Here is a 13,425-nt window from a genome sequence, read left to right on the forward strand (position 1 = left end):
AGACAAAGGGCTCAGAAGGAACAATCCACCTCCGCCGCCGACTCCACCATTCTTCCCCTGCGAGCCACCGGACCCCCAGACGCGGAGGGGAATCGGCCCCATCACTATTGGCCTTTTGCCACTAGTGACCTCTACAATTGGAAACCTCCGAATCCTAAGTTTTCTGAGAAACCAGCAGGGCTTATTGATTTATTAGACTCTGTTCCTTTTACCCATCAGCCCACGTGGGACGATTGCCAGCAGCTTTTGCAGGTCCTGTTCACGACTGAAGAAAGAGAAAGAATCCTCAATGAGGCCCGAAAACTACTTCCGGGCACAGATGGGAATCCCACCACCAACCAGGCTCAGATAGATGCCTCCTTCCCCACCTTAACTCGGCCCCAGTGGGATTTCAACACAGCAGAAGGTAAGGAGAGGCTCCGGGTCTCCAGACTCTAATGGGGGGTCTCCAGACTCTAATGGGGGGTCTCCGAATGGCTGCTAGAAAGCCAACCAATTTGGCCAAGGTAGGAAATGTACAACAGGGAAAAGATGAATCTCTGGCTGCCGTTTTAGAACGGATCATGGGGGCATTCCGTACCTATACCCCCTGGATCCAGAGGCTCCGGAAAGCAAGGCAGCTGTTATCATGGCCTTTGTAAACCAATCGGCCATAGACATTAGGAGAAAATTACAGAAAATAGATAGAGTAGGAGAAAAAGTCTGCAGGGCTTACTCGTGGTAGCCGAAAAGGTATATAATAACCGGGAGCCTCCTGAGGACAAGCAGGCTCGCGCCACGGCGGCTCTCAGCAGTAAGCAGACTCGAGACCTGGCCAGAATACTACTAGCTACCACTGCTGACTTCCCCGAGGAATGATACCGCCGTCTCCGGCAGCTGGCAGACGACGCAAGAAAAGGTAAAGGAACCTCCAAGGGGCGGTTGGGGGGGGGGGGAAGCAGAGGCTGCAGAAGGATCAGTGCACATACTGCAAGGAGATAGGGCATTGGGCCCCAGATTGTCCAAAAAGGGCCGGCGGGAAGGGAGGCAAGACTGCTCGAGTAAACGTCCTAGAGCTACATGAACTGAGTGATTAGGGGAGTCGGGGTTCGGACCCTCTCCCCAAACCCAGGGTAACTCTTAAAGTGGAGGGGACCCCTGTTGACTTCCTTGTCGACACCAGAGCACAACATTCGGTCCTCTGCACCCCACAAGGAAAACTAGCCAGCAAGAAGTCCTGGGTCCAAGGGGCAACTGGTATGAGCCAGTATACATGGACTACCAAAGAACAGTAGATTTGGGAACGGGCCGAGTGTCCCACTCCTTTATGGTAATACCAGAATGCCCCTACCCGCTGTTAGGACGGGACTACTGACCAAGATTGGAGCTCAGATAACTTTCAGACAAGGGGGGCCTCAGGTCACCGATGGCAAGGGCCACCCCATCCACGTCCTGACCATGAAACTGGAGGATGAATACCGCCTCCACCAGGAGGCGCTCCCGAGAGAGGATAATATAGACAGATGGCTTCAAGAATTCCCCTCGGTTTGGGCAGAGACGGGGGGGGGGGGCGGGTATAGGACTAGCCACTCCCAGGACCCCAGTCCTGGTAGAGCTCAAGCCAGGAGAGAGTCCGGTAAGGATCAAACAATACCCCATGTCTCAGGAGGCCCGGAAGGGGCTCCAGCCACACATCCGGAGACTACGAAGCCTAGGGGTACTAGTTCATTGCCAGTCTGCCTGGAACACCCCCCTACTGCCGGTCAAAAAGCCTCACACAAATGACTACCAAACGGTACAAGACCTCCGGGAAGTAAATAAGAGGGTCAGGGACATACACCCAACTGTTCCCAACCCATATACTCTCTTGAGCTCCTTGGCGCCCTCCAGGGTCTGGTATACGGTACTAGATTTAAAGGACGCCTTCTTCAGTCTGCCGCTGGCACCCTAGAGCCAACCCTTGTTGGCCTTCCAGTGGCATGATCCGGAGGAGGGCCACAGTGGGCGACTCACCTGGACACGGCTACCTCAGGGATTCAAACATTCCCCCACCGTCTTCGACGAGGCACTACACGAGGACCTGGGTGAGTATAGAAGGGAGCACCCTGGCCTCGCCCTCCTACAGTACGTAGATGACATCCTGATTGCTGCCGACAAGGCCAAAGACTGTGAGCGAGGGATCCAGGACCTGCTGGCTACCCTGGGGGCCTTAGTGTACCAGGCATCCGCGAAGAAGGCTCACATACGCAGCGAGAGGGTTTTGCTGAGATCGCCAGGCCCCTATATGAAGCTACCAAACAGGGGAAAACATTTAAATGGGCTGAAAAACAAGAAACTGCCTTTAATCAGTTAAAAAAGGCCCTCCTAAGTGCCCCAGCCCTGGGCCTACCAGACAATACGAAGCCCTTCCACCTCTTTGTAAACAAACATCAGGGAATAGTAAAAGGGGTTCTAACTCAAGCCTTAGGCCCTTGGAATCGCCCGGTGGCTTACCTGTCCAAGAAACTCGACCCAGTGGCTGCCGGCTGGCCGCCATGCCTAAGAATTATTGCGGCGACAGCACTCCTAGTCAAGGACGCAGACAAACTGACCCTAGGACACGAGATCTGGATCACGACCCCACACGTCATTGAAGGGGTCCTGAAACAGCCTCCTGATAGATGGATGAGCAACACACGTGTGACTCATTACCAGAGCCTCCTACTCAACCCTCCACGTGTGCGGTTCCACCCCAGTGCAGCCCTCAATCCTGCAACCCTGCTGCCCAACCCTGACCTAGGTGCTCCACTACATGACTGTGCGGGAATCCTGGAACGAGTACATGGATTCCGGACGGACCTGACCGACCGGCCCCTTCCCGAAGCCGAGGCTACTTGGTTCACTGATGGCAGCAGCTTTGTGCGAGACGGACACAGGTATGCGGGTGCAGCGGTGGTCACCGAAACGGACACCGTATGGGCGGAGGCTCTACCCTCCAGAACGTCAGCCCAGCGAGCAGAGCTCGTCGCCCTCACCGAGGTGCTAACGGGAGCTGGACAACGGCTCAACAACTATCGGACTGGGGAGACCCAGTTTTACCAGACCAGCCCAAATACTCCCAGGAGGAGTTACAGCGGATCAAGAAACCCCCCATGGCCCAGGAGATAAAGGGACGGTGGTATACACCTAACAAGGAGCTCGTGCTGCCAGACCGGCTCGGAGTCACAATATTAGAGCACATGCATCGGTCTACTCACATGGGGGCCCGAAAATTAAAAGACTTAATCCGACATGCCGGAATCAAGATTCACCAACAGGACACCAGAATAGAGCAAGTTGTATCTGCCTGCAAGACCTGCCAACTCACCAACGCGAGGGCCACATCAAATAAAAAAGGAACCAGGCTCAGAGGCACCAGACCGGGAGCCCAATGGGAGGTCGACTTCACTGAAGTCAAACCAGGAAAGTACGGTTATAAATATCTTTTCGTATTTACGGACACCTTCTCTGGCTGGGTGGAGGCATACCCAACCAAGCATGAAATGGCTCAGACGGTGGCTAAGAAGCTACTAGAAGACATCTTACCCAGGTATGGTTTTCCTGCCATGGTAGGATCAGACAGTGGACCAGCTTTTATCTCGCAGGTAACACAGGCAGTAGGCAAGGCGGTGGGGGCAAACTGGAAATTACATTGTGCTTATAGGCCTCAGAGCTCAGGACAGGTAGAAAGAATGAATCGAACCCTAAAAGAGACCCTTACCAAATTAACCATGGAGACTGGTGGGAACTGGGTGACTCTCCTACCTTACGCCCTTTACCGGGTTAGGAACACTCCTTACACTGGGTTTTACTCCCTACGAAATCATGTTTAGCAGGCCACCCCCTATTATTCCCAACCTTTAGTTTAAAGATCAAGAACCTTTTCTTTCCTTGAGAGGGCTCCAAAGGTCGCATGAGGACATTTGGCCGCGCCTCCGTGCCATCTACGAGGCTGGCCCGACCCCAACAACTCATCAGTACAGGCCAGGAGACTGGGTCTACATTAAGAGGCACCACCAAGAGACCTCGAGCCGCGCTGGAAAGGACCCTACATCGTGGTGCTGACAACCCCCACCGCTCTCAAAGTAGACGGCATCGCGACCTGGGTCCATCACACCCACGTTTGGCCAGTGGACCCCTCCTCGATCCGGAAGCACTTTGTCACGCGATGAGCCATCAATCGGGATAAACACAACCCGCTCAAGCTCACCCACCGAATATTCGTAACTCTATTAACTCTGCATGTCATTGCTCATGCTGCTGGGAGTCCCCACGCCCCCAAAACACCACCTGGCAGATCATAGACACCGGCTCAGGGACACTACTTAATCAGACCTCCCAGAGCCACCCCAGGGACACTTGGTTCCCAGAACTTTGCATAAACCTCCAAACTCTGTTGCCCTTGTCACCATAAATGCAGCCGGTCCCATGATTGGGTCAGAAAGCTACATGACAAGGGAGGAATGAAAGGGCCTATGCCGGCCAACTCCATCTTGTTCTGTGTCCTTCACCTTGACCACGCCTCGTCCCCTGAGTAACCTCCCGTTCACCTGCCTCACAGGACTCGGACCCTTCCCCAGCCAATCAGCTGAGGCCACAGCCATTACCTCACCAGCTGCTCCTAGGCCCCAGTAAAACCTTTGTCCTTTTGAAACTCGCTCTCTTTCCCTGGTATCTCACCGCTGCATAGGTGCAGGTAGGGGATTGAGCTCGAGCTAGCTCGAATAAAGGCTCTTTGCTTTTGCATCGGACTCGGCTCCCTGGTGGTCTTTGGGGATCACGAATTCTGGACATAACATTTTCGCAGTCAGAGGTGTTTGTGCGTGTAGACTGAAGATTTCTCGGTTGTTCACACACGTGCGCTCTACTCCTTCTAGAACTGACCTCACATCAAGGGGGGCTGTGGAAGAACCGAGGCGGGACCTTCCCCTGGTGCGCGTCGAGCCCTCAGGGAAGGGACCCAGCGAGGGTAGGGGCCAGAGGGGCATCGGGAGACCGGGCCCCGGCTCTGCTCATCAGACCACCTCGGCTGCAATATGACGTGAGACCTCGCCACAAGGGGGCAAGGAGGCTGCACCTTCTTCTTAACCCGGAAGTTATTTTTATGACAAGTGTAGTACGTGCCCCCTGGAAACTCTTGGCGGATATGGACGTGTCAAGGTAAAGAAAAGAAACAACCAAGAAATCCGTCCTCCTTCACCTTCCCTCATCCCACCCAGGGGTTGTCACTGTCCGTTGTTGGGGTGATGAGTTCTAGAACTTTCTGAGGCCTGGGTAGGCGTCGGGCCGGATGAGGTGTGGACAGAGGCGCGTCTTGCAAGGAAATGCTCCGAGGGGACAGGGTGAGGGTGGAAAGACAGGACTAGGCTCTTTCACGCCCAGAGCTTCAGATCAGAGATGAAGCGAACCTCAGGCGGGGCAGAGGTGGGGGGTTCGGGTGTGCCTGGAAAACAACCCACACAGCCGAGACCAGGAAAGGTCAGGGCCGAGGGCAGCCAGAGCCGAGTCAGCGGCTAGTGTGGGTGTGAGGGCAAGGAGGAGGGGTCCTCCTGCGGAGGCCACCACGTGGGCCCACGTGATCCATGTCCCCTGGGCAACCAGAGACCCTAGCAGGCTGGGAGGGCATCCCCGGGGCCAGAGAAGGAAGGCACCTAGGGACAGGACACCCCTCCCTGTGCCTCAGTTTGCTCTCCTGTCAAATAGGGGGCAGAAACGGCACCGTGTCCAGAGACATTGGGGGGGGGGCACAGATGGCCCTCAGAGATTCTGTCTCAAGCTGGGGCCAGGTACAGACAAGTCCAGCCCCCTCCCAGGGCCCCTAATCAGCTCTGTCATCAGGCCCTGGCCACATGGCGGACGGTTAGGAAGCGCCTGCTCTGAGCTGGGCAGCTGGGGGCTGTGCCCATCTGATCTGCGGTGAAGGCCACGGGACCCCAAGCGGGCACGGGGGCAGGGACGTGGGCAGCGTGGGCTGGCACAGATGCCTGTCATGAGGGCCTGTCTCCTGGCTCACTCTGGGCCTCGAGCTGGGACCCTCTGGGGCGGCCCCGAAGACCCGACTCCTGGAGGACAGAGGAGACGAGCCAGTGTGCCCCCCGGGAACCGGGGAGGGCTTCCTGGAGGTGGGGGACACCCATCCCCACCCCTGTCCAGGTGACGAGGAAAAACAAACGTGGGTTTACAGACAGGCCACCTGGGGCCGCCCTGGTCCTGCTGTGGCCTGTGTGGCCCAGAGCTGACCACTTAGTCCATGGGGCAGGATCCACGGGGCACAAATGGTGGGGACAGCCATAGCTGCAGGTGCCCAGAAGGAGCAGGTGGGGCCTGCCACGGAGCCTGCCCCTCAGCTCCTCCCTCCTCCCACCTCCCTCCTCCCCCCTGCACAGCAGGTGAATGGGTCCTCCCTGCCACACCCTGGCCCGGCACATGGGCTCAGGGCACCTCCTAACACTGCAGCACACACACATCATGGCCCTAGGGCACCGTGGTCTCCAGCCCATCACCCGGCTGCCTACGTGGCATTTCTCTCCGCCTGCTGCCCAGTACCTGGAGCTCATACCCAACCAGGAGCTCCCAACCTGGAGCTCATACCCAACTCCCCCTGGGGAGCCAGCGAAGACCCTCACCTGAAGGTACCCAGATGGGCAAGCACGTCCCTAAAGGGGAGGACAAATTGGCATCGTATCCAGGTCACTTTTGCGTGGCAACTGGTTAATTCCCAGAAGAGACCTTGCCTTACGAGAGAAGTGGGATGGACAGATGGATGGTTGGAAAGATGGGGGATGGAAGGAGGAATGGATGCAAGGTTGGAACCACGTGGTGGCCTCTGGTGCAGGACAGAGCTGGCGGCTGTGGCCGCAGAGTGGAGCCAACCCTGAGATCCTCACTCTCCCTTGCCAAGCCTGGTAGGACACCAGCCCCAGCGCGGCCCCCTGTACCTCGGGGCTGGCCGACACGCTCCCACGGAGAGCCCACTCCACAGAGACTGACCGCACTCTGGTCATTCCTCAAGCTCTTTAATTTGACAGACAGCACAGCAAGGCACCCTGGGCCCCAGGGACTTCCCGCCCGCCCCCTGGCATCTTCTTGCTCCTTCCCCCAGCAGTCAGGGAAGTCCCGGACACTGAGGAGGCCAGAAGGAAGGCGGAGCCCAGGCCAGGGACGGGGGTGCAGAGGCTGAAGCAGCAGGCTCTGGGGGGAGGAAGGCGTCGCTCCTCCGGGCCCAGCCGGGCAGACGGCCAGCAGGCCCTGGTCAGAGGCCCCTCCCGATTTGCCGCGTGATCCAGGGCAGGTACGTCTGGACGCGAGCGTAGACCCCGGGACGGTCTCTCTGTCGCCCCAGCTGACCACTCCCACCAAGTGCCAAGCACCCGTGGTCTTGCAGACCAGAGGGCCTCCAGAGTCGTCCTGAGGAAGGAGAGATAGCACTGAGCCCCGGCTGGCCTCTAGCGTGGGGTGGGGGCCGGGATGGGCTGGGACTCACCTGGCAGGAGTCCCGGCCCTTGGTCCCCGCACACAGCATGTCGTCCTGGATGATCTTCCTGCCCGCCAAGCGGTGGCTGGTGGCGTTGTGGTACTGCTGGTCACAGACGGCGTTCGCCACCACGCTCACCGCCACCTGCTGCAGACGGTAGGGCGGAGGCAGCACCTCTGGGGGAGAGACGTGACCGGAGGCTGGAGCGGGGCCCCCGCTGTCGGCCGCGAGCCTGCGTTCCCGCCCGGATCGCTCCCGTGGGGACCCCAGGGTGCAGGGTTCCCATCTCCTTCTAAATTCCTAAGACCCGGAAGGTGGATTCTGCCTTTAGTTGGAAGGACCGGAAAGAAAATGGGGGGGGGGGCGTGTGTGAGGGTTTCTGCCCGTCCCCAAATATCTTCCTATAAGTTGGAAAAAAACTAAGAATATGAACTTCCTCGTCACGGAGTTGGGTCCCAAGCTCAGTTGTGCTTCAGGGACCCTCCAGCCTCTGGGGTCGGATCTCCCGATTGGGGCGCATACAGGGTGGGTGGGGGAGGGTGTCGGAAGGCGATTCCTTTCCAGAACTGCAGCCGCCCACCCACCAGGACTTCTCCGTGTGGCAAGGTCGGGAAATGCCTCGCGCGGCCCCGAACCCCTCCCAACCCCCACCCCGTACACACGGTGCACCATGATGTTGCCCCAGCCGGTCACCCAGCACTCGTCCTCTGGGGTGACTTCAAGCAGGGCCGACGGGAGCTTGACGGGCCTGAGGGTAGCCGTGCATTTCACAGAGTGTGACAGCTGGAGCAGGGCCACGTCCGCACCCAGATGGGCCTTGATGTAGTCGGGGTGGACGATGACGCGGGTCACATTCAGCAGCGTCCTCCCCCCATAGAGGTACACGTCCCCGGCATGGATGCGGTAGGCTGCCGGGTCGGCGTCCTTCCTGGGGTCGCAAAGAAGCCACGGAGGCGAGTCCTTCGAGGGCGGCCCCCTCCGCCCCGCCTGGAGCCCGGATTCCCACACCTCCTGATTCACCCAGAGGTGGACGGCAGCGAGCGGGACTCACCAGACAATGCAGTGGGCGGCGGTCAGCACCCACTGGGGGTGGATGAGGGAGCCCCCGCAGATGTGCACCCAGGAGGCCCAGGTATAATTGTAGACTTTCAGGCTGACCTGCCACGGCCACTTCCCCTGGGGGGCACTGTGGCCCCCGACGATGCCCACCAGCTCGTTTTCAGGGAGGGAGGCTGGGAAGCAACATGAGGGAGGAGGGAGGCCGGGCAGCAACATGAGGGGGGAGGGAGGCCGGGCCTCGGGGCCCGGGGCCGAGCCCCGTCCCCACCTAGGCCTCCCCCGAGGGCACGGACAGGCAGCCCCAAGGACCCCCAGTGAATGGAACTGGAGACAAGGTTACAAGAGCCTCCCGGAAGGGAGGACCCCTGTGGTTCAGGACTCACCTGGGCTCCCCACGACGCAGGTCCCCGAGAAGAAGGGGGTCAGAAGCAACAGCCACAGCATCTGCGAAGAGAGAGGGCATGGAGGGACAGCTCAGGGCCGGAGGGGGCCAGGGGCCTCTGCAGCTGTGTGAGAGGGGACAGCGCCCCTACCTTGCCAGGCTCCACGGGTCTCTGCTCTGGGGGCCCCCGAGGTCCTTTATCTTTTGGCCACAGGAAGTGGGCGGGTGGCTTTGGCAGTGCTCCATTTGGGGGGGGCGTGTGGAGGATGGGGAAGAAAGGCAGCCGGGTGTCAGGCTGAGCCCGGGGGCAGCTGCGACCTAGATACGCCGTCTCTGGCCCACGTCCCACCTGCGACTCGGCCGCCCTCAGCCACACGGACGGGCCCCCGCCAGTGTCTTCAGCAGAGGAAGATCCCCGCACGCCCCAAGGCAGGCTCCTGCACCCCCGGAGGCTGGGGACGCACACCTCCTCACCCGCAGCTCGGAGCACGGGAGCACGGGTCTCAGGCCTCAGGCATGTGGCGACGCAGCAGGCAGATCTTCTCCCCCAGGGCAGGCGGACTCCCAGGGCCCAGGACTCCTCCGCCCCGGCCACCGTTCCTACTTCGGGCGCTTCCAGAAGGAGGGAGGCCTTTGCTCCTCTGAGAAGGCCCCCGAGCATCAGCAGAGTGTGTTCAGGGGAATGGGGAGCCAGTTCCCAATCGCACACCCGGGAGGCCAGACTCCCACCACGGCCACCCACCCTCGGCTGACTGTGCTTCTCACGACACGTCTGAGCACCAGAGGCCGCAGAGCCCATGGCAGGCCCGGCCCGGGGCGCTGTCCACCCACCCTGCCCCGCTTCCGGCCAGGGCAGTCACGTCTCTTCCCAAGCGTTGGCCCGGCTGTCAGGGCCACGGACGGACCCACGCACGTGTCACAGGGTCCCCATCCCCTGGCCTCCGCCCCATCCTGAGTGGACAAACCTGGTTTCACAGCCCACCTTCCCAGCTGCCACCAATAGCACCCATCCAGGTGACCTCCAAGGGGCAAATGACGCAATTTTTGTGGCAAGTCACACGGTGTCCCCTAAAGCTCCCCCTGATGCCGTATTGAGGCATGGGGAGGGCAGAGGTCCATGGTCTGACATAGGTTCCTTTGACACCACCCAGGAGAGTTGGGTGTAAGCATACGGCTCCTTCTACATCAGTGAATCCAATCTACATCAGGGACCCTGAACCCTGTGAGCCCCTTTTTCCTTCCAGCTTAGGGAAGCAGCCAGCCCTCCAGCAGCTTTTGGGTCCTGGCTGGGCCACCAAAGGTAAACGTCTGGCTGTCCACATGCTGCCAGCCTTGCTTTAGCAAATGTCAATATGAGCAGCTGCTGTACGGGGGATTCTCCCCCATTGTGATCAGGGCCTGGGACAAAACATGACAAGCAAGAGAGAGACAGGAGTGCCCTGTGCTCCTGGACAGGGCTGCATGCACAGAGCAGATAGCCTGAAGCCTGGGGAGAGGTGGACAAAGAGACAGGTAAGGGGAGAGAAACTGGATGAGTGATAGGGGATTGGGGCAAGACCGAGAGAGTGAAAGGAAGAAACACAGAGAGGTTGGTTAGAGAGAAACAGAGACAAAGAGGAAGTACAAGGAGAAAAGTGGAGACCTGGTCCAGGTACGTGGACGGGGCGAGATGGGCCAGGGGAGAGGGGATGTGTGAAGTGGCTCTGAGTGTTGGGGCAGAAAGGGCTGGTATCATGGGCATCATAGTTTCATGACTCTAAGACTCCAACATCCCTGGGGCCACGCGCTGCAGAGGCCATTGCAATTGAAAAGATGGGCATCCGTCACCTCTCGTGGAATTGCGGGGCTCAGCGTTATGTTCTGTCATGGAGAAGGATGTCTTCAGGGAGAGTGTGCTGCTCTTTGGCAGGTAAACTCCAGAGCCCGCCCTGTGGGGAGGCGTCCCGGGGTCATCTGCCTCACTGCCCCAGCCCCTGTGGGATTTCCCCCCTCCCGCCACCAGCTGGCGTTCCTCATGTTCTGAACCCAGGCATGAGGCATCGTGTTGCCCCCAGGTCTGGTAGTCTGGACCTGGCAGAGTTGAACTGCTGATATTGATAAAAAGTGTTTGACAAGAATGTCCATATTCTCCCTCTGGAACGAGCGGTGTGCATCCAAATCGTGGGTTGCTAGCCTCCTGTCCACAACCAATCTGAGGATTCTAGAAGGTAAGTGAACGCTTTAAAACACCATAGTCTTCTCTTACATCCTTCAAAGACAATTCCTTTTCCCAGCTTTCTTTTCATTTTGAAGAGATGGCAATTCCTAATTGAAGGCATGATGGTCCTATAGAAAATTGACCTACATGACTGATGGACATTATTTCATCCATCTGTATCCCTAAAGCACATGTCATTGGAAATATAAGCCACGAATGTATGTCGTAAATTCACAACAGATGTGTAGCTCCCTGTAAGTTGCATGCTGACCTTGTCACATATGTGTCATCAGATATTATTAGTGACTTTTCAGATAAGCTCTAAACATCAAGATGATCATGTTAGAGAATCTGGTATAGATGGAATTTCACAGATTCTAAATTAGGAATGATTTTTCATTTTTAATCTTACTTTTTTCTTTTGTGAGAGAGCCCGAGCTGGGGTATGGGGGAGAGAGTGGGAGATACTGAATCTGAGGCAGGCTCCAGGCTCTGAGCTGTCAGGACAGAGCCTGACATGGGGCTCAAACTGATGGGCTGCAAGATCATGACCTGAGTGGAAGGCGGACGCTTAACCAAGTAAGCCACCCAAGCGCCCCAGGAATGATAGCTTATTGGCAAAGAAAGAGAAATTAAAGATAGCATAAAGGATGTCGACTTTTAATTGAAATATTCTTCACACATTTGTTGTATTCGTTTTAGGCATACATTGTAGTCCTTCCATATGTCTATAAATTATGTTGTACTTAAGCACAAGTGTAGCTATCCTGTGAAAGCATGCAACAGTATTATTACAGGATGGACTCTCTTCCATTGGCTGTCCCTTGTATCCCTAGGCTCACTCATTCCATAGCTGGAAGCCGGTATCTCTCTCTCAAAGGTGTCCATTCTTTATCTAACCTAGACACTTAGGTGGTCAACACCATTACCTCTTGTTCAGCATGTGTAATTTGGCGGTCTATTTTTCTGGGAACATTGCTTAAAGCATTACAAATGATGTCATTACGTTAATAAATTCGGTTTCATTCTTCACTCACAAGAAAGGAGAAGGAAAAGATTTCTTTGTGTCCCAGGCCCTGTCACTAAGACCCTTCCCAATGTGGAGAACAGGCTGGGTTGCCCAGAGTACCTTTGGTCCCTCAGCTGAGCCCCCAGGGCCTTCAACATTGCAGGAATTCCCATGATGACCAGCAGAGAGAGCTCGAGCACCACAGACCCGGAGGGGCGGGTTCCTCTGCCTGGGCAGTGATGGCCAGCAGAGGGCGCACCATCGGCTTTTCTGACCCAGGACACCTCAGAGCAGGAAGGGTCGCTGTTGCTCCCAGAGGACTCAGGGCCTCTTGTGGCTGCCTCAGGACAGAGAGCAGAGCTGCCTTTGCAGCGCGTTCTGCCGCCCACCCCAGGGGAGACCTTGGGAGCTTTGCAGCAACTTGGCATCTCCTGAGTCGCTGCCTTGTTGTACTGAGTGCTGAGGAGGGGGCGCTGGGTGGCTTCCCTGGGCAAGCTGGTTGCTGGGCAGCACAGGCCCTTGCATTTTCTGGGCTGTTCCCGTGTTTCATTCCTCCCCTTCCCGGACAGTATTTGAACAAGACATATTTTACTGAAGGACTCGTGGATTGCGGGGTCCCACGACATCACCTCATGGATGCAGTCGATGGTTTGTTCCAGATTCAGGCTCGTTTCCGGGAAGAAACCCTGACAGAAGTTGAGAAGCACGGGAGCTGCATTCCGTTAGGACGTGAACACATGAAATGCTCGTCTCAGGACCTTCTAGAAGAATGAGCTGGGACCCAGTTTCTGCATCCTGCTGGAACCAGAGACAGAGGTAAGGGCACAACTGTCCCCCACATCATACATGCTTTTTTAAAAATTTCGTGGTTATTTTTCCAACCTAGTGAAGTGATTGAAAACTACAGAAAACCTGGTTCGTACCTGTCATTCACCTTAGGTTAACTTTTAATTTAAATTCCAGTGAGTGAAGACCCAGTGGAATAGTTTCCGGTGTGCAATATAGAGTAACCCTTGCACGCGTCACCTGGTGCTCATCCCAGGTGCACTTCTTAATCCCCAGTAGCTGTTTTACCCATTCCCCACCTCGCTGTGGAAGCCCTCAGTTTGTTTCCCAGTGAAGAGTCTGTTTCTTTGTCACTGTGTCCTTCACCCCCTCCCCCCCTTGTTTTGTTTTATTTCCATGTGTTAGTGAAATCACCTGGTATTTGTCTTTCTCTGACAGGCTTTTTTCACCCAGCATAACATTCTGTCGCTCCTCCTCCTCGTGGCAAATGACAAGCTTTCCTGTTTTTACGGCTAAATAAT

The 13,425-nt window shown here is 56.9% G+C and overlaps 2 long non-coding RNA genes and 1 pseudogene across 2 annotated transcripts; 2 read left to right on the forward strand and 1 right to left on the reverse strand.

Annotated features, from left to right (window-relative positions):
- Positions 1-1,303: 1,303 nt before the first annotated feature.
- Positions 1,304-4,849, forward strand: LOC128774709 (uncharacterized). Its single transcript, XR_008419116.1, has 2 exons — positions 1,304-2,236; positions 3,264-4,849. It is a non-coding gene; the product is annotated as an uncharacterized LOC128774709 (long non-coding RNA).
- Positions 4,850-6,997: 2,148 nt separating this feature from the next.
- On the reverse strand, positions 6,998-9,084 carry LOC109261595 (serine protease 29-like; annotated as a pseudogene).
- An 803-nt stretch (positions 9,085-9,887) lies between these two features.
- Positions 9,888-12,917, forward strand: LOC128772515 (uncharacterized). Its single transcript, XR_008419115.1, has 3 exons — positions 9,888-10,821; positions 10,967-11,123; positions 12,688-12,917. It is a non-coding gene; the product is annotated as an uncharacterized LOC128772515 (long non-coding RNA).
- The last annotated feature ends 508 nt before the right edge of the window (positions 12,918-13,425 follow it).

This window comes from Panthera pardus, unplaced genomic scaffold (genome assembly GCF_024362965.1).
Source record: "Panthera pardus isolate Hobbes unplaced genomic scaffold, ASM2436296v1 HiC_scaffold_4, whole genome shotgun sequence".
Taxonomy (NCBI): domain Eukaryota; kingdom Metazoa; phylum Chordata; class Mammalia; order Carnivora; family Felidae; genus Panthera; species Panthera pardus.